The sequence below is a fragment of the Lolium rigidum genome, chromosome 1, assembly GCF_022539505.1.
Source record: "Lolium rigidum isolate FL_2022 chromosome 1, APGP_CSIRO_Lrig_0.1, whole genome shotgun sequence".
Classification (NCBI taxonomy): Eukaryota; Viridiplantae; Streptophyta; class Magnoliopsida; order Poales; family Poaceae; genus Lolium; species Lolium rigidum.
This window is the reverse complement of record NC_061508.1, coordinates 361,949,845-361,975,390: the sequence shown is the minus strand read 5'-3', so window position 1 is coordinate 361,975,390 and position 25,546 is coordinate 361,949,845.

Sequence of the window (25,546 nt, the reverse complement as noted above, 5' to 3'; positions counted from 1 at the left end):
TGGAATCACACCCTCAATCTGACCATCTGTTGACTGCCAAAACCCACCGGCGGGCAGCGGCCTTGTCAACACTGTAGAGCCGGGGGGAGCCTAGAGCTGCGGCTGGCTGAGACCCCTCCGAGCGACGGCCCGCAATGCTCTTCTGGTCACACGCGGCGTTGCGAAGTGCAAGGGCGTGCCACCTGACCTATACCGGTCGGGAAGGTGATGAGATTGCCTCGCTTAGTTTCTGCAGGGGCATACATGTAAACGTTAAATACGAGCCTCGATCGGCTCTCGGGTTATCCCGTGAATCGGCTCAAAGAGCCGATCCACCCATGATCCGTACGGGGTGTACGAATACTTGGTGGTCCTGCTTGATCAAGATGAAGCTAATGAGATCTACGACGATTTAGGGTTTTCACCACATAATCGGATCATCCTACTCCAGGTTGGGCCGGATGGCCACGCACGGTGCTCGTAAGCCGATCCTAAACAAGGCCAAAAAACCAACATGAAGTTGATCCTAGGAACATCCCGTTTAGGACTTGCGAACGCCACCCTACGTGCCACAGGATCCTCCCCCCTTTGTAAGGCCAAACTATTGCAGATATTAAACTAATCCTTGTAGAACAAGGAGCAATCGTAACGGATCAGATCTACTAAATAATGATCACGCGGGGTGCCGCCCCCACACCTGAGATAGGCGTGAGGACGGCTAGATATGCAAGGGTTGCACTACGTAAGCATGCTTAAACGAAGAACAATGCTAACCCTAACACATCTAATGATAACTACGTTGCTCGCCATCAAAAGCGCTTCAATACGAGCAACGCATGAACAACGTGGGGCTTGTGCTGCCTAGATCGCAAGATGCGATCTAGGCAGCATGTCGCTTACCTGATAGAAACCCTCGAGACGAAGGAGTTGGCGATGCGCCGAGATTGGTTTGTTTTTGGGGTTGAACGTGAGTTGTTGTTTATTCCATAAACCCTAGGTACATATTTATAGTCCCCTGGACTTTCTAATGTGGGCGTGCACTAAACCGTGCACGAATAAGATTCTATCTCTAAACTAAGATACGATCTAATATGTTACAGATACACGGGCAATTAAGCCCAACTTGGTAAAAAGGCCGATCCACATACTTCTCCTATATATATATTTCTTCACACCCATCTTCGATCGCGGCCCACCTCTGACTTGGTCAAATTCTGGTGATAACACATGCCCCCCTGGTTTTGGAAATGATATTTCCAAAATCATTATGTTTTCCTTTCGTCGGGTCATGTCATGGCAGAGCGAGAACCATTGCAGCATTTTTCGTCGGGTCATGTCATGGCAGAAGCAGAACCATTGCTCCGCACAATTTGACCGTTGTCTTTGAGTACGCCTCCTCGAAAACTGCTCGTGGCATTGAATTTTTTCACCGTGGCCCCCTTTTATTTAACCGCTCTGAGCAGTTCGTCATTTCACCATCCTGCTCTGTTCTGGCCATCGGCACCAAAAAACCCCAAACTCCCACAGCCATGTCTTCCTCTTCTTCTTCCTCCTCGTCGGTCTTCCACGACTCCTCCTCCGAGCTTTCCTATGGGTCCTCCTCCTCCCGCGAGACGCCACCGGACATCCGCGACCCCGAAGCATGGGACCTGGAAGACCATGCCTCCTCTGTCTGGTCCGAAGACGACCAGTCCCTGACCAGCGGGGACGAAAGTCTTCAGTTCCTCGCCGTCGGGGAACTGGAGTCGGAGAGCGAGGACGACCAGTTCCCCTGGGACGGCTGCCCCACCTCTGAAGAAGAGGAAGAGGAAGACGATGACGACGACGACGACTCCCTCGAGGGTTACCCGCCAGCGAAGCGCCTCCGCATGTGGTGGGACGACGACAGCAGTGACGATGAAGACGAAGACGAAGCTCCCGTAGAGGGTTACGGGAGCAGCGACGAGGAACCCATCGGCAGTAGTGCCGATGAGAGTTCTGAGGACGACGACGAAGGAAGCGACGGCCCGTAGATTAAGATCTACTAGTATAGGCCTAGCAATAGTAGATTGGTCAATAGACCCTTCTTTTGTTCTCCCTTCCCGAGCAATCGGCTCTTTCTTTGTAAGGAATCCCCTTATCAATGAAGAAAATCCCTCAACTAATTTCGCTCCCTTGTCGATTACCGAATGGAGTTGTCGTACAGGGAGCCGATGGCGAAATATCGGCTCATCTCGCTGTCTGAGGCCAAGCTGTTGTATAAACTTATTTCGCTAAAGTCGATATCAGCGTATCGGCTCTGTTCTCTGAAGTCGATGCCCGTGCATCGGCTGAACTTGCATACTGTTAATCTCCATACGTTTTCTCAAGTCGATGCCTGTGCATCGGCTCTGATGTATATATGTTTTTTTTTGTTTTTTACTGGCCGATTCTGAAATCGGCCCCCACATCTTACTGTCCATCATCCCACATGCTTGGGAAATATTTCTTGAGGTGTTGACCATTAACAGCCACGGGGAACTTTTCACCGCTCAATTCCTCCAGCATGTACGCATTACCCTTCAAGGCCTGGACCACTTTGTACGGGCCGTGCCAATTAGGAGACCATTTGCCATATGCCTTATCCCTGGTTCCCAATGGCAACACAGCTTCCCACACAAGATCACCAACTTGGAACTCCTTTGGCCTAACCTTTTTGTTGTAAGCACGAGCCACCCTGGCTTTGTTCTCCTTAATCTTCTCCAACGACCAAAGCCTGAGTTCTGTTGCGTCCTCAATAGTGTCGCTCATCAAAGCTGCATACTCTTCAGCTGTCAGATCATTCTGAAACGTGACGCGTCTTGATCCAGCCGTAATTTCCCAAGGCAATACGGCCTCCTGTCCATAGACAAGCTGGTACGGCGAGGTCTTTATAGCTCCATGGCACGACATGCGGTAGGCCCATAACGCTTCTGATAGCTTCTCGTGCCAATCCCGAGGGTTCTCGTCAATTTTCCTCTTGATCAGCTTGATCAGGCTTTGATTGGACGCCTCGGCACTGTCCGTTAGCTTGAGCATAGTATGGGGATGATCGGATCAGTTTAATCCCTACGTCATCACAGAACTTCCGAATTCTTTAGAAGTGAAGACCGAACCTCCATCGGTCGTGATAGTCCGGGGAATTCCAAACCTATGAATGACGTGTTCTTTCACAAACTTGATCACGTCCTCCGATGTTACTTTTTCATAGGGACGGCCTCCACCCACTTGGTGAAGTAATCTGTGATAACCAAAATCCATTCATGTTTTTTACCCGATGCCGGATGGATTTTGCCGATCATATCCATGCCCCACCCCGAAACGGCCAAGGCTTGATGATGGGGTTCATCGCCGATGCTGGCACCATCTGAATTTTTCCAAACATCTGACATGCTTGGCACCCCTGTAATAATTGAAGCAATCTTCAAGCATAGTGGGCCAATAAAACCCTGATCGCCTGATCAACCACTTCATCTTATGAGCCGACTGATGTGTTCCACAGGCGCCTTCATGCACCTCATGTAAGAGCCGATTTGACTCAGTCGGTCCTAGGCACTTGAGTAACAATCCTTCTAATGTCCTGTAGAACATTTCGTCTCCTATAAGGACGTACTTCATGGCTCTGTATCTCACCCGTTTAGGTGCCCCCCGAGCCGAATCTTTCAAATAATCGAAGATCTCGGCTCTCCAATCATTCTGTTCCAGGAATTGTATCTGAACTTCTGCTCCGTCGGCTATATCTATGTAGCCTGACGCCATTTGTGCGAGATTGTTGGCATCGGTATTCCGGGACCTCGGGATCCAATTGAAGTTAATGTACCGGAACTGTGTCATCAACTCACGGCATTCCACCCAATATGGGAACAGCGATTCACTTTCGCAACTATACTCCTCCGTGAGCTGGTTAATTACCAACTTTGAGTCCCCGAAGAGCTCTACAGCTTCAGCTCCAGCTTCCAATAATAATTCCATTCCTTTACGTATTGCCTCATATTCTGCTACGTTATTGGTGCAAGGGGTAGATAATCTGATGGAGAAGGAGTATTCTGCCTCCGAGGTGATACGAGTAGAATGCCGATGCCGCATCCACCGTCACAAACCGATCCATCGAAGAACATAGCCCATGCACGAATGGATAGTGCTGCTATATTGGTGCTGATCCGTTCAGCGATGAGATCGGCTAACGCTTGGCCCTTAACGCCTTCGCAGGCTGGTACCGGAGATCAAATTCGACAGCGCAAGCATCCATTTTACCGAGTCGGCCTTTCAAAACAGGGGCCGACAACATGTGTTTGACGACGTCTGATTTACAAATGACGATGATCTCCGCCGTCGAAGGATGTGATGGAGCTTGGTGCAGGTGAAGAATAAACAGAGGCAGAGTTTCTCGACCTCAGGGTATCTTGTCTCCGCGTCCAGCATCCTCCTGCTGAGGTAGAAAACGACTCTCTCAACGCCGTCGTAGAGTTGCACCACTACTGAAGCGATGGACGTATCAGCTACTGACAGGTAGATGTAGAATGGCCTGTCTTGCTGGGGCGGAACTAGCACAGGCGGCGTTGTCAGATATCGCTTAATTTCGTCAAACGCCTGTTGCTGTTCTGTCCCACCGAGCGTGCCAGAATGTGTTGACTGCCAAAACCCACCGGCGGGCAGCGGCCTTGTCAACACTGTAGAGCCGGGGGGAGCCTAGAGCTGCGGCTGGCTGAGACCCCTCCGAGCGACGGCCCGCAATGCTCTTCCGGTCACACGCGGCGTTGCGAAGTGCAAGGGCGTGCCACCTGACCTATACCCAGTCGGGAAGGTGATGAGATTGCCTCGCTTAGTTTCTGCGGGGCATACATGTAAACGTTAAATACGAGCCTCGATCGGCTCTCGGGTTATCCTGTGAATCGGCTCAAAGAGCCGATCCACCCATGATCCGTACGGGGTGTACGAATACTTGGTGGTCCTGCTTGATCAAGATGAAGCTAATGAGATCTACGACGATTTAGGGTTTTCACCACATAATCGGATCATCCTACTCCGGGTTGGGCCGGATGGCCACGCACGGTGCTCGTAAGCCGATCCTAAACAAGGCCAAAAAACCAACATGAAGTTGATCCTAGGAACATCCCGTTTAGGACTTGCGAACGCCACCCTACGTGCCACAGGATCCTCCCCCTTTGTAAGGCCAAACTATTGCGGATATTAAACTAATCCTTGTAGAACAAGGAGCAATCGTAACGGATCAGATCTACTAAATAATGATCACGCGGGTGCCGCCCCACACCTGAGATAGGCGTGAGGACGGCTAGATATGCAAGGGTTGCACTACGTAAGCATGCTTAAACGAAGAACAATGCTAACCCTAACACATCTAATGATAACTACGTTGCTCGCCATCAAAAGCGCTTCGATACGAGCAACGCATGAACAACGTGGGGCTTGTGCTGCCTAGATCGCAAGATGCGATCTAGGCAGCATGTCGCTACCCGATAGAAACCCTCGAGACGAAGGAGTTGGCGATGCGCCGAGATTGGTTTGTTTTTGGGGTTGAACGTGAGTTGTTGTTTATTCCATAAACCCTAGGTACATATTTATAGTCCCCTGGACTTTCTAATGTGGGCGTGCACTAAACCGTGCACGAATAAGATTCTATCTCTAAACTAAGATACGATCTAATATGTTACAGATACACGGGCAATTAAGCCCAACTTGGTAAAAAGGCCGATCCACATACTTCTCCTATATATATATTTCTTCACACCCATCTTCGATCGCGGCCCACCTCTGACTTGGTCAAATTCTGGTGATAACACCATCAGACTTGGCCCGCTCTATGAGTATCGCCAGCATATCCGCCCCAATGTTGAATAACATAGGTGATAACAGATCCCCTTGGCGTAACCCGTTTCTTGTTTAGAAATAATGGCCGGTGTCATCATTAACCCGAATTGCCACACTACCTCCATACACAAAATCATTTATTAAAGCGCGCCATTCAGGAGAAAAACCTTTCATCCTGAGTGTCTGTTGAAGGAAAGACCACTTGACCTTGTCATAAGCCTTTTCAAAATCTAATTTTAAAATAACCCCATTTAATTTCTTAGTATGCATCTCATGTACCGTCTCATGTAAAACCGCCACACCATCAAGGATGTTTCTCCCTTGCATGAAAGCGGTTTGTGATGGCCTAACGACATGATCCGCAACCGTATTAAGTCTAATGGTGGCCACTTTCGTGAAAATCTTGAAACTGACGTTTAAGAGGAAAATAGGTCTATATTGTTGAATCCTTTCTGCCTCATTAACCTTCGGTAACAAAATTACTTCACCAAAATTTAGACGAAATAATACTAGTTGTCATGTGTGAAGATCACTGAACAAATCTAGAAGGTCCGATTTAATAGTGTTCCAAAAGGTTTGATAAAACTCTGCTGGAAAACCATCTGGACCCGGTGCTTTATTGCATTCCATCTGGAAAATTGCCTTCTGAACCTCATCATGAGTGTAAGGTGCGGTTAGCAGGCCATTTTCTTCAATAGAAACTTGGGGTATGTCATCTGTTAAGTCCTCGTTTAGAGAAAAAAAGCTTTCATCCGGAGGACCAAACAGACCTTTATAATAATTAGTAATGTAAGATTTGAGTTGCTCATGGCCTTCAATCAACCCTTCATCTTGATTAAGAGAATGAATACGTTTTTTCCGATGTCTCCCATTGACTATGCCATGGAAATATCGCGTATTTGAGTCTCCTTCCAAAATGAATTGGGCTTTGGAACATTGATACCATTTGAGTTCCTCTTCGCGAAGGAGACTCGCCATCTGCGTATTAGATTGATTCTTAAGTTCAATCTCATGCGTAGTCAGTGGTCTGACCTCCGCAAAAGCCTCTAGCTCATCAATCACTTTTGATAAGCGAGCCTTTTCTTTTTAAGGATACCAGCTGTATGGGCAGCCCAACCAGAGAGATGTTTGCGCATTGCACGCATCTTATTATTCCATCTCAATATTGGAGTGCTGCCACTAACCGGTCTCTCCCAAACCGTCTTAACCATCTCGTGGAACCCTTCCCGATGTAGCCAGCCAAGTTCGAAATTAAAAGGCCGTTTACACATAGGACGGGGATTCCAAGTGGTTAGAAGGATCGGTGCATGGTCAGACAATTTTTCAATACGTTCTAGTGCACGGACAGACATCATAGGGTATTTATCTTCCCATTCAGTATCCATCAACACGCGGTCTAGCTTTTCGTATGTGGGTTCAGGCAAGCTGTTGGCCCAAGTAAATTGTCGACCGGACATAAACACCTCTCTTAAGTTAAGGCTATCAATGACAGCATTGAACAAAAAAGGCCAATGTCCAGTGAAAAGACCTTTACTTTTATCATGAGGAAAATCTTAGTAAATTAAAATCCCCTCCGATTAAAATCGGATAAGGATTATCTTTAGTAAGATTTACCAACTCACGTAAAAAGTCAGCCTTAAAAGCATCTTGGGCAGCACCATACACAGCGACCAGACTCCAAATGAAGCCGTCCGCTTTATTCTGGATGTCGAGCTTAATGTGATACTCTCCATCAGAACTAGCTATGACAGTCATGGTGTCTATTCGGACGCCAAGTAAAATACCCCCGGACCTACCACGAGGCGGGCGAGAAAACCACTGAAAGTTAATCCCGCCTGATAAACGGTCGAGAAAACACTGTGAGAAATTCCGCCTACCCGTCTCGGATATAGCAATAAAGTCTAAATCATAATCTCTACAACCAGCGGCAATGTGAGAATGTTTATCCAAGTCACCAAGACCTCTGCTATTCTGAAACATGCCATTCATTGAGAAACTATTTTAGATTTAGAATTCTTGCTATATCTACGAAACTTCTTTCCAGCCGACGACCTAGAACCTCGAGCGGACGCGCTTAGATCATAAACTGAACTAAGCTCTGAGTGTTCTAAGTCGACTTCTGAGACGGAACCAATAATAGCCGAGAGAAGCTGACCATCTAAGATGTCATCCTCTTCCTCATCGTCTATAAAGGATGTTTCAAGCCCAGTGGAGTCATTCGGAACAACCGTTAAACTGTCAAGCTCCGTTTGTCTCAACACATTAGCCGAAACCGAGATCTCATCAGGCCTACTACCCAACGAGACCCCAAGACTAGACAAATTTGAAGAAATACGAGAATCTGAAAACGAAGTAAAAGACTTGGAAGATTGCTTAGTACCAGCCGTGTCGAGGTTCTTCTCCGCCTTGCATCGCATGGCTCTCTGCATGACGTCCTCATCCGTCACCCCCGAACCATCCTCCGCGAGCGCGTATCTCCCACTCCGCCTCACCGTCGGTTGAGCGACAGGAGGAGGAACAGCGAGAGGAGGCTGCTGCAAGGTGGAGACCGGCGTAGGAGAAGACGAACGCAGTGAAGAACCCGTCGAAGACGACGAGGCCTGATACGTCTCCAACGTATCGATAATTTCTTATGTTCTATGCCATATTATTGATGATACCTACATGTTTTATGCACACTTTATGTCATATTCGTGCATTTTCTGGAACTAACCTATTAACAAGATGCCGAAGTGCCAGTTCTCGTTTTACGCTGTTTTGGTTTCGGAAATCCTAGTAACGAAATATTCTCGGAATTGGACGAAACGAAGACCCAGGGGCCTATTTTGCCACGAACCTTCCGAGAAGACCGAAGAGCATACGAAGTGGGGCCACGAGGTGGCGACACCACAAGGCGGCGCGGCCAAGGGGGGGCCCGCGCCGCCCTATGGTGTGGGCCCCTCGTCAGGCCCCCGACTCTGCCCTTCCGCCTACTTAAAGCCTCCGTCGCGAAACCCTTGATGCGAAAAACCACGATACGGAAAACCTTACTGAGACGCCGCCGCCGCCGATCCCATCTCGGGGGATTATGGAGATCTCCTCCGGCACCCTGCCGGAGAGGGGATTCATCTCCCGGAGGACTCTACACCGCCATGGTCGCCTCCGGAGTGATGAGTGAGTAGTTCACCCCTGGACTATGGGTCTATAGCAGTAGCTAGATGGTTGTCTTCTCCTCATTGTGCTTCATTGTTGGATCTTGTGAGCTGCCTAACATGATCAAGATCATCTATCTGTAATTCTATATGTTGTGTTTGTCGGGATCCGATGGATAGAGAATACCATGTCATGTTAATTATCAAGTTATTACATATGTGTTGTTTATGATCTTGCATGCTCTCCGTTACTAGTAGAGGCTCTGGCCAAGTTTTTGCTTTTAACTCCAAGCGGGAGTATTTATGCTCGATAGTGGGTTCATGCCTGCATTGACACCTGGGACAGTGACAGAAAGTTCTAAGGTTGTGTTGTCCTGTTGCCACTAGGGATAAAACATTGGTGCTATGTCCGAGGATGTAGTTGTTGATTACATTACGCACCATACTTAATGCAATTGTCTGTTGTTAGCAACTTAATACTGGAGGGGGTTCGGATGATAACCTGAAGGTGAACTTTTTAGGCATAGATGCAGTTGGATGGCGGTCTATGTACTTTGTCGTAATGCCCAATTAAATCTCACTATACTTATCATGTCATGTATGTGTATTGTTATGCCCTCTCTATTTGTCAATTGCCCGACTGTAATTTGTTCACCCAACATGCTTTTATCTTATGGGAGAGACACCTCTAGTGAACTGTGGACCCCGGTCCATTCTTTAATACTGAAATACAAATCTGCTGCAATACTTATTTTTACTATTTTCTCTGCAAACAATCATCTTCCACACAATACGGTTAATCCTTTGTTACAGCAAGCCGGTGAGATTGACAACCTCACTGTTTCGTTGGGGCAAAGTACTTTGGTTGTGTTGTGCGGGTTCCACGTTGGCGCCGGAATCCCTGGTGTTGCGCCGCACTACATCCCGCCGCCATCAACCTTCAACGTGCTTCTTGGCTCCTCCTGGTTCGATAAACCTTGGTTTCTTTCTGAGGGAAAACTTGCTGCTGTGCGCATCATACCTTCCTCTTGGGGTTGCCCAACGAACGTGTGAAATACACGCCATCAAGGCCTGTGATACAAGGGCGGAAGGCGGCGTAGCCCCCTGTATCGACGCAGCCCGCAGCAAGCCCGGGCCGTCAAGCCCCTCCGCCCGTGGAGGCGGCGCGGCTAACTCAAGCGGTCCGACCGCCCGTGCCGCCTGAGCGTCCACGGCCTGCTGCACCTCCTCGAGGACATTGGTAACATCTACATATTCAACTAGATCACAAAGCTCATGATCCTTACTAAAGACAACCTTACAAAATGTAACTGGCACGGGTATAGGAAATGTGTTTTTTGTCACGAAGAGAAGACAATAAAACACATTTTCTTCCAGTGTCGGTTCGATAGGTCTATATGGTCAATCATTCAGATAGGTTCTACCTTATACCCCCATGTAGCGTTGCTAATATTTTGGCAACCGGCTAAATGGGTGGATCCTAGGTTCAAGATTTTTATCAGAGTGGGAGCGATAACCGTTGTATGGTCGCTTTGGCTATGTATAAATGAAAAGGTTTTCATGATATTTTTTCTCTTACGTAGGTCATATACCGGTGTACGGCTATGCTTCGTTTATGGTCGTCGCACAAACGCTTGGGGGACCACGACCTCTTTACGAAGGTGTCTACATGATTGAAGAAAACGGTTAAGGAGTTTATTACCTAACATGAGTGGTTGCAAAATCGTAGGATTACGGCTCATATGGAGTAATTAGTTTCCTCATACTTTTAAGAGTTTCTTTTAGTTTGCTTTCTATAATACTGTACTTTGTTGCACGGCTGTGTGCATTTTAGCTATGCAGAGACTGGGTGTTTTTGAGTAATAAAACGTCCTTTATCGAAGAAAAAAACACCCTTCATAATCTTAGCAGAGGAACATGAAAAGAGTAAATTGGTTGCATTTTCCTCATTATCACATAAGGATCAAGTAGGAGACCCTTGCCAACTTCTTGATTTCATATTGTCTCTTGTAAGAATAACATTGTGCCTCAATTTCCATAGGATGATTTTTTAGAGAACGTTTTGCTTTCTTGATCCATCTATTATTAGCACCAGCAATACCACTCTCCACTAAAGTATACACAAACCTGGTACTGAATTTTTTTTAGGAGATAATGATCGTTGCACCTCATCAGGCTCCAAGGATATAAGTATATTTCTGGCGGCATTAACATGTAATCCCACTGATCCAGGAAAATACCCTGAATCCTTCTGCAAAAATTTAGCACTCACTGTGGGGCTAGGGAGTTGAGGGGAAGGGGGCAGCTACGATGCGATGGGATGAGGAGAAAGGAAACACGGCCGAGTGGGATACCGAGCTACTCGTTGTCCTAGTCTTGTCCATGGTCGATTTGATCGGCACCGGGCAACCCAACTTAACCAACGTCTTTCAGCAGCTAAAAAACCATCGCAGCTACTATTAGCAGTACCACGCAGCACATGAGTGCGAGTCCACGCGATTCAGGTTGCCGCTCCAATCGGGACAATTTTGTCGAGTCCTCTTCCTCGGCTTAACAAGATTCAGCTGCAAGAATACACGTTTCCGATGCCTCACATTTCTACCAGGCTTCACACCGTGTTGCTCGTATCACTAGATGTTTTTTTCTCCACTGTCAATGCTTCTTTGAATCTGTAGCCGTGATGAAAATCACTTCTTCTGGCATATTACAACTCTGGAGACGAACATATATCAGTTGCGCAGGAAAGTAAGTATTTCAAGTATGCTACCTCATTTCATTCACGCCATTACAGTACTTCACCAAATTTCAAAGGATGTCTAGAGCTTAGTTGCATCAATTTATTGTAAAAAAAATCACCCTGTACTACTTTGGTTGGTTGAATGCACGCCCATGTTAACTCTTTTTTTCCCAACCGGGCCGCAGCCCCCGTTCCATTAAGCAAAAATCTTACAAACACGACATAAGGAAAGACAAAAGATTGGAGAAGCTGGAGAATCAAAGGAAAACACACGGTTAGCACTTGACATTGAAACACTCGCGCTATGGGGCAAAAATCCCATTGCCACTACAACTACACAATTCAACACAAAAGAACAGAGGCGGGATTACAATTTCAAAAAACAAAAGAGCACAACACCACATAAGACCACTCCCAGGAACCTCCAGCAACGACAATCTCAGCTTCTATCGATTCTCAAAGTTCTCCCTGTACTCATCACAGCACCGGAGTCCTTGTTGGCAAGCTTAGACGTCGCCTTCATCATCGGTTCCCCACCAGTTCGTATTGACATCATCACTCTTTTGTAGACCTGCCCACAGAAGGATCCAGTTGTGAAGATAATAGTAAGAGGAAACTTCAGCCTTTAATAATTTTCGAAGGTGATCTTATTTCTCGTTATCCAAATTGATCAACAAACCACAACAATAAGCAACATAGAGAACTTCTACACACGAGGCCAAACAATCATGCAACTAAGTTACACATTGCCAAACGAACAAGGAATCAACTTGGTTCCAAAAATGGATCCAAGTGCAGCGCCTCTTCACAATATCATCTACAATTCCCTGAGGGCAGCTGGGGCGCCGCCGCCTCCAAGTCCTAGGCGGCCTCTCCCCCTCCCTTCCGCAGCAGCCGCCGGGAAAAGCCTAGGCGGTGATGGCAGCTGCGGCCACCCTCTCTGCTGCGTGCGGTGTTGACACGTCAGGGCAGGCTCGACCCGGCGGCGGTGGAAGGCGCCGGCCCCAGGCTAGACCGACGTGGCTCCTGCCGTGGTTGGTGACGTGGTGGTCGGGCGCGGGGGTGTCCCCTCTGCTCGCCAGTGCTGCTCGGGGCAATGGTGTGGGCTGCTAGATCTGGGCATGCAAACCTAGGTTTGGGCCTGGCGGGCCTAGCCATTCTCACACAGTTGTGTTTCCCCATCGTAGCCTCTTGTGCGTTCCGTCGTGGACGCATGGCAGCGGTGTTGGGGCTGAATCTCTCAGCCCCTTCTTCTACCTCCGATTGCCTCTCACAACTCACGCATGAACAAGATAGACAATAGTTTTTGGTTTTTGTGCTGCCTCTCACAGCACAAGCTTTTTCATTGTTTCTTGTCAAATAAACATGATGCTTACACTGCCTTAAATAGACCACGCACAAAACTAACCTGGCCTATATTCCAGTGCCACTAACTCCACTAAGACATGCACTCAACGCACTAACTATTAGCTTGATCTATTCCTAGAATCACCCTAGGATCCAATAGACCCGGCCATACATGCACATGCATCTAGTCGCACCACCGATTCACTCGGATGGTTCTCATGCAGCTCCTTGTACTCAGCTCCTGCACAACGGCTTCAACCGGCATCGGCATCTCACCCTTCACGCTGCATCGTACAACGCCATCTCGGCATCTCGCCTTGCACGTAGCTAGCCGACTACTCACCTGCTTCATACGTTTCGCACGTACACCTTGACGGCTCTAAAACTGACTACAACAATGACATCTAACTACATGAAATACAAAGTAAACATGCAGATACAAGGAAATCAAGATTAAGTGCTAACAATCTCTCCCTAATCTTGAATTCTTGATTCTCCAACCTTCTTCCATCTTTAAAGAAGGCACGACCCATCATGGCCGTGATCTCCTCGTATCGGCATCGCACCAATGTCTCCTCGTGACGGCATCACACCATCATCTCCTCGTGGCAGCATCACACCGTCGTCTCCTCCTAGCGGCATCGCACCGCAACCGGCTGCTGGCTGCATCACACCGCCAACGACCTTTGCCTCACACTATCGACCTCCACATCGCATGGAATTCGTCGCCGCCACCGTTGTCGGCTTCAGCGGCATCATACCGCCATCACCTTGTCGCCGCAGCATCACACCGCGGCCTTCTCTTGACGTGGACGACGCCTTCTCGACGCCGAGCACCACGCCATGCCCATCCAGCAGCATAGCGCCAACACCAGCCACGTCGCGCAGCTGGCCTCCATCTCCCATGGAGTGCGCCGCGCCGCCGCAGTAGATCTTCATGGCTCTGATACCATATGGTGGGGCTGAATCTCTCAGCCCCTTCTTCTACCTCCGGTTGCCTCTCACAACTCACGCATGAACAAGATAGACAATAGTTTTTGGTTTTTGTGCTGCCTCTCACAGCACAAGCTTTTTCCTTGTTTCTTGTCAAATAAACATGATGCTTACACTGCCTTAAATAGACCACGCACAAAACTAAGCTGGCCTATATTCTAGTGCCACTAACTCCACTAAGACATGCACTCAACGCACTAACTATTAGCTTGATCTATTCCTAGAATCACCCTAGGATCCAATAGACCCGGCCATACATGCACATGCATCTAGTCGCACCACCGATTCACTCGGATGGTTCTCATGCAGCTCCTTGTACTCAGCTCCTGCACAACGGCTTCAACCGGCATCGGCATCTCACCCTTCACGCTGCATCGTACAACGCCATCTCGCATCTCGCCTTGCACGCAGCTAGCCGACTACTCACCTGCTTCATACGTTTTGCACGTACACCTTGACGGCTCTAAAACTGACTACAACAATGACATCTAACTACATGAAATACAAAGTAAACATGCAGACACTGGTAGAAAAACAGGCTTCCGGGAAGCCCCATTAGTCGCGAAGGTAAAGGAACCGCGACTAATGGGGTCTTTAGTCGCGGTTCGTGTGGCGAACTGCGACCAAAGGCCTGGGCCCAGGGCGCACGGTGGCCAGCTGGTGCACGTGGGGGGCTTTAGTCGCGGTTGGCCAGGCCAACCGCGACTAAAGATGCCCGAAGGCCTTTAGTCGCGGTTGGCCAGGCCAACCGGGACTAAAGCCCCTCCCCTATATATACCCATCCAGCCATTTGGAGCCAACACTTAGCCATTTGGAGCCATTCTCTTCACAAACTTCACAAGTGAGTGTTAGGTTTGCTTTTGGTTCCTATTATGCACATAAGGTGTTTGATGAAATGCCCCAAGAGCATGAAACAAACATGATATGAAGTGTTGGAGCCACACTTGAGCTTTCTCATTTATTTTTTCCTCCTCGACCGCGGTTAGCAACTTGAACCTTTGATGTGTCGTTATTGATACAATATGCATGTGTGTGTAGTTCATTGTTTAATTTATATTGTTTGTAGCTAGTTAGTTTAACAAATGCATGATGGTTAATTATATATTTTATATTATAATAATGCAGATGAATCGGCAATGGATGTACGGTAACCGACTCTCCGGCGAGTTCAAGTACGGGTTTGAAAGATTTCCTCGTAGTGGCTAATGCGAACAAGCAGGGGGGTTTTGTTATCTGTCCATGTGTTAAGTGTAAGAATCAGAAGGGTTACTCTTCCTCAAGAGATGTTCACATGCACCTGCTTCGGCACAGTTTCATGCCAAGCTATAATTGTTGGACCAAGCATGGAGAAAGAGGGGTTATAATGGAAGAAGATGAAGAAGGGGATGATTTCATCGATGAAAGCTATCTTTCTCATTTCGGTGATACTTTCATGGAGGATGCTCGAAGGTGAAGGGGAAGGTGAAGGGGAAGGTGAAGAAGAGGCACGTGATGATCCCGTTGATGATCTTGGTCGGACCATTGCCGATGCACGGAGACGCCGCGAAACCGAAAAGGAGAGGGAGAATTTGGATCGCATGTTAGAGGATCACAGGAAGGCGCTCGTACCCTGGATGCGATGATGGTCTGAAAAAGCTGGGCTGCACACTCGAATTTGCTGAAATGGAAGGCACAGTGCAGGTGTAGCTGACTCGGCATTTGAAAACTTGCTGAAAATATTGAAGAATATGTTTCCAAAGAATAACGAGTTGCCCGCCAAGCACGTACGAAGCAAAGAAGGTTGTCTCGCCCTCTAGGTTTAGAGGTTCTGAAGATACATGCATGCATCAACGATCGCATCCTCTACCGCGGTGAATACGAGAATTTGAATGAATGCCCGGTATGCACCGCATTGCGTTATAAGATCGAGGCGATGACCCCGGTGACGATGTTGAGGGCCGTAAACCCAGGAAGAGGGTTCCCGCCAAGGTGATGTGGTATGCTCCTATAATACCACGGTTGAAACGTCCGTTCAGGAACAAAGAGCATGCCAAGTTGTTGCGATGGCACAAAGAGGACCGTAAGTCGGACGGGGAGTTGAGACACCCCGCAGATGGAACGCAATGGAGAAAGATCGACAGAGAGTTCAAAGATTTTGCAGCTGACGCAAGGAACATAAGATTTGGTCTAAGTACGGATGGCATGAATCCTTTTGGCGAGCAGAGCTCCAGCCATAGCACCTGGCCCGTGACTCTATGCATCTACAACCTTCCTCCTTGGTTGTGCATGAAGCGGAAGTTCATTATGATGCCGTGCTCATCCAAGGTCCGAAGCAACCCGGCAACGACATTGATGTGTACCTAAGGCCATTAGTTGATGAGCTTTTACAGCTGTGGGGCAGACCCGGTGTCCGTGTGTGGGATGAGCACAAAGAAGAGGAATTTGACCTACGAGCGTTGCTTTTCGTAACCATCAACGATTGGCCTGCTCTTAGTAACCTTTCGGGACCGTCAAATAAGGGATACAATGCATGCACGCACTGCTTACATGAGACTCGAAAGTGTACATTTTCCAAATTGTAAGAAGAACGTGTACCTTGGGCATCGTCGATTTCTTCCGAAAGGTCATCCAGGAAGAAAGAAAGGCAAGCATTACAACGGCAAGGCAGATCACCGGCCGAAGCCTGCGGAACACACTGGTGCTGAGGTATTTGATATGGTCAAGGATTTGAAAGTCATCTTTGGAAAGGGTCCCGGCGGACGATCAGTTCCGAAGGGAGCTGACGGGCACGCAGCCATGTGGAAGAAGAAATCTATATTCCGGGAGCTAGAATATTGGAAAGTCCTAGAAGTCCGCTCTGCAATCGACGTGATGCACGTTACGAAGAATATTTGCGTGAACCTCCTAAGCTTCTTGGGCGTGTATGGGAAGTCAAATGATACAAAGGAAGCACGGCAGGACTCGAGCAAAGTTTGAAAGACCCCGATGACCCGCATCCGGAACGGCTTCAAGGTCGTGCCGCCTACGCTCTCGACCAAAGAAGAGAAGGTCATCTTTTTTGAATGCCCGAGCAAGTATGAAGGTCCCGTCTGGATTCTCGTCCAATATAAAGGGAATAATAAACATGGCGGAGAAAAAGTTCCAAAACCTCGAAGTCTCACGACCGCCACGTGATTATGACGCAATTGCTTCCGATTGCTTTGAGGGGCTCCTGCCGGAAAATGTTCGAGTAGCCATTGTGAAGCTATGTGCATTCCTCAATGCAATCTCTCGGAAGGTAATCAATCCGAAGTTCTACCACGGTTACGTAACGATGTGATCCAATGTCTTGTCAGCTTCGAGTTGGTGTTCCCGCCATCCTTCTTCAATATTATGACGCACCTCCCGGTTCACCTAGTCGATGAGATTTCCATTCTCGGTCCCGTATTTCTACACAATATGTTCCCCTTCGAGAGGTTCATGGGAATATTAAAGAAATATGTTCGTAACCGTGCTAGGCCGAAGGAAGCATCGCCAAGGGCTATGGAAATGAGGAGGTAATTGAGTTTTGTGTTGACTTTGTTCCCGACCTTAAGCCGATTGGTCTTCCTCGATCGCGGCACGAGGGGAGACTAAGTGGAAAAGGCACGATCGGAAGGAAATCAACGATATGTATGGATGACCATTCTCCGACCGAAGCACACCACACAGCTCCGACCAATTCCAGCTTGGTGGCTCCGTACTTTGAGAAACACAAGAATATTTTACGCTCGGACAACCCCGGAAAGCCCGAATCCCGGATTAGGAAGGCCCACATGGAGACTTTCGGCAGCTGGTTGAGAAAACATTTAATGAGTGACGAAGATGTTGTAGATCAGCTGTACATGTTGGCCAAGACACCATCTTCGACTATAACGACTTTCCAAGGGTACGAGATAAATGGGAATACATTTTACACGATCGCCCAAGATAAAAAGAGCACCAACCAAAACAATGGTGTCCGCTTTGATGCAAAGAACCGAGAATGGGCAAAAGGTCACATATTATGGTTACATAGAGGAGATATGGGAACTTGACTATGGACCCTCCTTTAGGGTCCCTTTGTTCCGTGCAAATGGTTCAAGCTAACAGGAGGTGGGGTAAAGGTGGACCCAAGCAATACGGAATGACAATGGTGGATTCCAACAATCTTGGTTACCTTGACGAACCATTCGTCCTAGCGAAAGATGTCGCTCAGGTTTTCTATGTGAAGGACATGAGTAGCAAACCGAGGAAACGGAAAGATAAGAAAACGATCAGTACATCATGCGATGATTCAAAGCGCCACATTGTTCTTTCAGTGGAAAAGAAACATCGTGTGAGTGGAGGACAAGACAGACATGTCAGAAGATTATAATATGTTTGCTGAAATTCCGCCCTTCAAAGTGAACACCGACCCAAGCATTAAGTTAAATGATGAGGATGCTCCATGGATACGGCACAATCGTAAGCAAGCAGTGGACACAAGGAAAGAAATGATGTGTAATAATTTATTGTACCAAACTTTGTTGAATGGATCATGTGAATTATATTACCCGTGATGTGTTTGGTGTCCATTTTCGAATGATTCAATTGACTCGAGATAGCACCGATGATACATGAAATTTGGAGTGATTTAGTCATACTCCCGCATACAGAAATTCGGAGTGACTAAGTCATACTCCTGCATACAGGAAATTTGGAGTGACTAAGTCATACTCCTGCATACATTAATTTTGGAGTGATTTAGTCATACTCCTGCCTAGGCGTATAATATGCATACTCGTAGTCTTTGTAGCCACCGCCGTTGTACTGGTAGTCGTCGCCTTCTAAGTTGCCGGCGTCGTCGTCGCCGCCGTCGGCCGCCGTCGTCGGCGGTGCTCGTGGCTCGAACCGAGGGTAGCGCAGCGGGGGATATCGCCGGCCGTGATGTAGTCCATGACGCTCTGCGCAGTCCGGCCGTACCACCATAGCCGACGGCCGGCCTCGTGGAAGTTTCCGGGAGGCGGACCGTCCTCCTCATACCCGGCGAGCGCCCTCTCACGCCGATTGATGAAGAAGGCGTCCCAAGTATGCCGGTTATCGGGATGCCGGCGGGATTCATCCGTCGCTCCGGCGTGAGGTCGAGGTAGTAGTGGTTCGTGATGGCCGCCCGCGCGCGCAGCACTCGAGGGACGGGAGGGACCGCACGCCGCCGGCGCTTAGGCTCCAGCCGACAGGGACGCGGTAGCTCCGTGGGCAAGGGTAGTTCGAGGCGCAAAGCTCCTCCACCCGCTGGTAGGTTAGAGTGGGTGCGGTGGAAGCCATGAGAGAGTGATGAGAGATTGTAGAGATGTGATAATGCTGGCCAAGCCGGGCTACCTATATGTAGTGACAAATGGCGGGAAAAATGGGAGCGGGAAGACAGAAGGCGGGAAGAAAGAGGCGGGAAGAAAGAGGCGGGAAGAAAGTGGCGGGAAGAAAGTGGCGGGAAGAAAGAGGCGGGAAGAAAGTGGCGGGAAGAAAGTGGCGGGAAGTATTTTTTTGATTTTTTGATATATTATTTGTATTTTTAAGAATTTGAATTGAATTAGTTTTATTTTTCTGATTTTTTTGATATATTTTTTGTATTTTTTAAGAATTTGAATTGAATTAGTTTTATTTTTCTGATTTATTTGATATATTTTTTGTATTTTTAAGAATTTGAATTGAATTAGTTTTATTTTTCTGAATTTTTTGGTATATTATTTGTATTTTCAACAATTTGAATTGAATTAGTTTTATTTTTTTGAATTTTTTGGTATATTATTTGTATTTTTAAGATTTTGAATTGAATTAGTTTTATTTTTATGAATTTATTGATGTATTATTTGTATTTTTAAAATTTTGAATTGAATTAGTTTTATTTTTCTGAATTTTTTGATATATTATTTGTATTTTTAAAATTTTGAATTGAATTAGTTTTATTTTTCTGAATTTTTTGATATATTATTTGTATTTTTAAAATTTTGAATTGAATTAGTTTTATTTTTCTGAATTTTTTGGTATATTATTTGTATTTTTAACATTTTGAAATGAATTTGTTTTATTTTTCTGAATTTCTTGATATATTATTTGTATTATTAACATTTTGAATTGAATTAGTTTTATTTTTGTGAATTTTTTGATATATTATTTGTATTTTATGATTTTGAAAAAGAAAAGTAATTTGAAAAAAGTTCTTTAGTCGCGGTTGGCCGTGGCCAACCGCGACTAGGTCTCTGCGCGGGAACGAAAAACCCGGCGAAAAGCCTTTAGTCGCGTTGGCTCGGCCAAGCGCGACTAAGGGTGCCCTTTAGTCGCGGGTCGCCTCCCCAACCGCGACTAAAGGGGGCCTATAAATATCTCGCGCGAACCGTCGCCTCCGCCATCGTCTTCATCGTCTTCTCCGCGCGCCATCGTCTTCTCCGCCGAACGCCAGACGCCGCCGCCCGCCAGATCGACGTCGTCGCCGCACTCGCCGTCGCCGCAGACGCCGTCGCCGCCGCCTCTCGTCGCCGCCGATCCAGTATGTCGCCGCGCGCCCGCGCCTCTACCGTACACCGGCCGCGCCGCCCGCCGGATGACGCGCCGCCGCCGCCGCGACGCGCTCGCCGTGCGCGCCATCGCCGCCGCCTGCCGCACGCGCGCCGCCGCCGCACGCACGCGCGCCCGCCAGACGCCGCCCGCGCCAGACGCCGCCCGGCCGGGCGCCAGAAAAGGAGAGAGAGAGGGCCGGGCCGGCCGGATTATTTTTCCCTTTTTTGTTTTTTTTTTCTTTTTAATTTTAACTAGTTAATTAGTTTAACAAAAACGGTAAATTAACAAAAAAAGTAAAACTTGATAATTTGTAACTAAAATTTTGTATACTTAACACAAATTTGTAACTAAAATTTTATATACTTAACAAAAATTTAACTAAAATTTTGTATACTAACAAAATTTTGTATACTTAACAAAATCTTGACTTAACAAAAAATTTTACTTAACAAAAATTTTACTTATCAAAATTTTGACTTAAGAAGAATTTTACTTAGCCGCTCGTCGCCACCGCCCTCTCGGTCACCGCCACCGGCCTTCTCGGTCACGCGCCACCGGTCTCTCGGTCACGCGCGCGGTCACCGCGTCCCCCTCTCGCCACCGCCACCGGTCACGCGGTCACCGCGTCCCCCTCTCGCCACCGCCACCGGTCTCTCGGTCACGCGGTCACCGCATCCCCCTCTCGCCACCGCCACCGGTCTCTCGGTCACGCGCGCGGTCACCGCGTCCCCCTTTCGCCACCGCCACCGGTCTCTCGGTCACGCGGTCACTGCGTCCCCCTCTCGCCTCCCTCGTCGCCCTCTCTTTTTATATGTAGAAGAGATGTGATGTCGGCATATACACAATTAATTTGTTTTTACTACATGTTTTCAGGATCGACATATGGCGGACGATAGAGCTCGACCCAATTATGGACAACTATGATCCGGACGCCGAAGAACAAATCTTCAGCATCATAAAAGGCGATGTTCTATATGTGCCGACCGGACAAGAAGAAGATGATATCGATTCTTATCCGAACCTTGACGGTGAAGATGAAGGGCATGGTCAAGCAAGATGGTGTCGAAGAAACGTCGATAAACGACGATCTTCGCTGGAAGTAGCAACCACCTCCCGGCGCCGAGGTATATATATATACATTGAGCCTTCCGGTGATACAAACTCACCGATTTGAATAAATATGTGTGTACTAACGCGCGCGCCTCTCTTTCTTATTTTAGCCCTCGGCCGGATCGTCGAAACAATCGAGTACGTCGTCGCCAAAGCGTGGCGCAACCAAGACGATGAAAGCAGGAGAAACATGCACCATCGATGTTGTCGAGGAAGCAACCGGCAGGCCGCCGGGAGCCCAGCAAGAACGCCACCAAGTTTGTCGCCCAATGCGGAGCCGTTGTTAGAGACAACGTCTCGATCACCGTCCAGGAGTGGAATGAGCCAAAGAACTCACGTGTTGGTTTCACTTTGTCGATAAGAGAACAAAAAAGATTGCTTCAAAAAGCTTATGGAACATTTCGTTCTACCTCCGAATACCGCAAATACGATGAGGAGGGTAACAAGATTGCGGAAAACAAGGAGAGGTGCAAGCTAGTCAAACAGCTTCGCTTTTCTAGGATGGCCAACGCATTCGGAAATACAAGCAAAATCTAGCCCATGACTTTGTCAAGCCGGCAAGACTCCGGATTTCAAAGGACAATATGAGAAACTCGCAACATGATTGGCCAGAATTTGTGAAGCAAAAGAAATCGGAGTAGTTCCTTGAAATATCGAAAAAAAATAAGGATAATGCGGCCAAGAAGGAGTACAATCATAAAATGGGGCCAGGAGGGTATCGCTGGGCAGCCTAGGTGGGGAGAAGATGGAGAACGAGCCGAGGACGCGAGGAATTCGTCCTGTGACGGAGGGATGGGACCCAAGAGCCAAAAGCTGGTGGTACGGGCATGGGGGATCGCCGAACCCGTGAGACGAGGGAGTGTGTTTACCAGGGAAAAATAATTACACCCACCCAAAAGCTTATTGAGGCAATGAGGGATGCTCAAGAGGGAGGATCAAGTTCAACAGAGAGAACGACGCCCTGACAAAAGCCCTCGGGAATCCTGAACACGGAGGACGTGTACGAGGCATGGGGCACATTTCGTGGAAAATAGGGTTCCCCTGCAACGATGACCCGTACGGCTACATGAAGCCGTAAGAGAAAGATGGATCGGGAAGCGTATGTTGTGGCGCGGTTGGCATCGGAAATGGATGTCATGAAGAAAACCGTGAGTGTACTAGTAGTCGAAAGAGATGCAGCTCGGGCGCAGCATGAAGATCATCCATTGGATCTCGAAGCGGCCGAAGCGGAGAAGCAGCGTGGCTTCCACGGAGGCCCCATCGGCCGGGTGCACCGACGATCGAAATTACCGCACCGAGCCTCTGGTGGTCGAAATTACCGCACCGAGCCTCCTCGCTACCCCGTGGACGATATAAAGGAGATGAAAGCATGTCATCCGTATTATCCTATCGGGAACATGTCCATGAAGGTAGCCATCGGCAGCAGGCTTTACCACCTCGGAGCACTCCACCACAACAACCCCATTCAAGATGGCTATGCTCGTGTCACGGTGGAGGACATAGTCCAAGGGTTTGAGGACCTGGACATTGACATTGCTACACCCGAAGGGGCGACAAGACTTGGAGATGTCAAGCGCCGCTCATTCTATGGCGTACGAAGTTTATCAAGTTTCCGTGCGAGGCGCTCAACAAGTCCACCCCCTACGGTGGTGGTGGTGGCGGCGGTGGCGGTGGTGGTGGTGGTGCTTCACCTACACCTCCTTCACGAGGGCCGATGCCGCCCCCAATTCACCTCCGCGGTGCAGCAGCCGCCGCCCCTAGTCCGCCCGGCGGGCGAGCGCACGCCGCCCCCAATCCACCTCCGGCGAAGAAGCGTAGCAGCAGCCCCGGATTATTAACCCGGACCCTTACGTACCTAAGAAAACAAAGGTACCGGAGCCATCACCGAACCCTCTCCCCACGAGGCCTTGGGAACATAGTGCCGAGGAAGTCGAGGCGGCGCGGCCGCTGATTTAGAGAAATGGAAGGCGAGCTGCAAGAAGAAAATAGAGAGCGAGCCCAAGCCGCATTTTCCGATGAGCAAAAGAAGTGGGGCTAAGTCATTTCTGAACACACCGTCCCAAGCCGCAAAGAATCTTCCCGACGACTATGCACGTGAACTTCGTAGGCAAGCACTCGCGTTCAAGAGGAACCAAGATTTGGCGTGAGAAGCAGGAGAAGAAAGCCTTGGAGGAGGCCGAGAAAAAATTAGAAAGGCGGGAAAGAAGTTGCCTAGCTTCGGGAACAAAGTAAACAATCGATCGCCCCGCTCATAGTGCAAGCCACCGGTCCGGATGCCCCCGATATCATAGCAGCTCGCGGCAGTCACATGGATTGACCGTAACGAGTGCCGCAGAACAAGCGGCCGACTTAGGTATCACTCTTCGTGCACTCGTTAGGCCTTGATGAGGCGCCAATGAAGGACGTAGTATTTACATATGTGAAGAATGGCCCTCTCGTCGAGCCTGCGCAGAAGAGGATCTACCTCGACAAATGAAAGGTCTCGCTAAATTGGTACAAGAGTTACATAAAACTTAAAAACGCCAAAGACTATATTTATGCGGAAGTTAGAGCTGAGCATCACTTCAAACATTACTATATCGCGGTTCATCGAGTGAATTGTTCCAACTGTTCAATCTGCGTGACCTCGACAAATCTATCATCGTACTGCTACGTTCGTAAGTGATTTATTAATTTCTACCCCATCTCGTTCATTGCCTCGCACTATATATTGTCCTAACTATCTTGTTGTGTGTACGCTATTATGCGAATGAAGAAGCGGAAATGCAAATAAGGAACATCCATGATGTTGGGTTCATTGACCCATACATCGTTAATTCATATGTGTTAGAACACCACCCCGCCGACGTGGAGGAAGACTCCGTGGCGGTTTCTTAGAAAACAGGAACTCAAAAGTGATATTCTATTTCCTTACCATTTTGGGTGAGTGTTTCCGCCTTGAGCACATTCTCTTTTGTTTACTCCATGCATGGTATGTGGCTAATCGATGAGTTATATATGCATGACTGTGCATGTATCGTGTCCGCAGGTTCCACCGGATTCTCGATGGTAATTCAATTTCACACCTCCACAGCTTCTCGTCCACGACTCTCCGAATATGGATGCGGCACTTTGGGCCGACATGAGAAAAATGATGCAAAAGTAATTGTTTTCATTCATTTGCGCTCTATATCGATCGGCCTATTTCGTTCATCATTTCCTAATATCAAGTAACTAATTAATAACACTCTTGTTCATTTAATTTTCTTTGCCTCGTATGGTTTGGAGACGGTTCGTAGATCAAAAGGTCGGTGAATTCAAAAAAGAGCTACATTTTAAAAGGGCAGTGCGGACGACCGGGGATATTCACCACCGGGGACCAATCTATGTGGATACTATGTTTGTGAGAGGATCCTGAGATACACCAATGAGCGGGACTCGCGTCTGATGAGCTCAACATCAAGAGGAATAACCTCCGAAGACGCTTAGTCCGAAGCTCAGTCTTCCGACCACTTCAGAGGAACTAGGCCGGATGGTTCGCGAGGGAGGTCATCGATCCTCATGACAACACTACGTAGAGGGCGTAGAACTATACATGCATTAAATTATGTATGGAAACTTGTTCAAACTTGTATATGGTCATCCGATGATATTGAATATATATTGTATATTCCTCTTGAATTCTTTTTGGTTCTAATTTCAAATTTGTTTGAAATTGTACATTCATATGCATGCATGTATGTAGTACCGTAGAATATGTGAAACGTACTCCTTCAAAATTACAAATAAAGCACAAAAGAAATAAAACAATACAAATTAAACATAAACAGAGCTTAGGGGTGGGGGCGGCAGGTTTAGGGGGGGGGCCTAAAACCCCAAACTGCGGCGGCTCTTAGTCGCGGTCGGTCGAAGAACCGCGACTAAAGGGCCT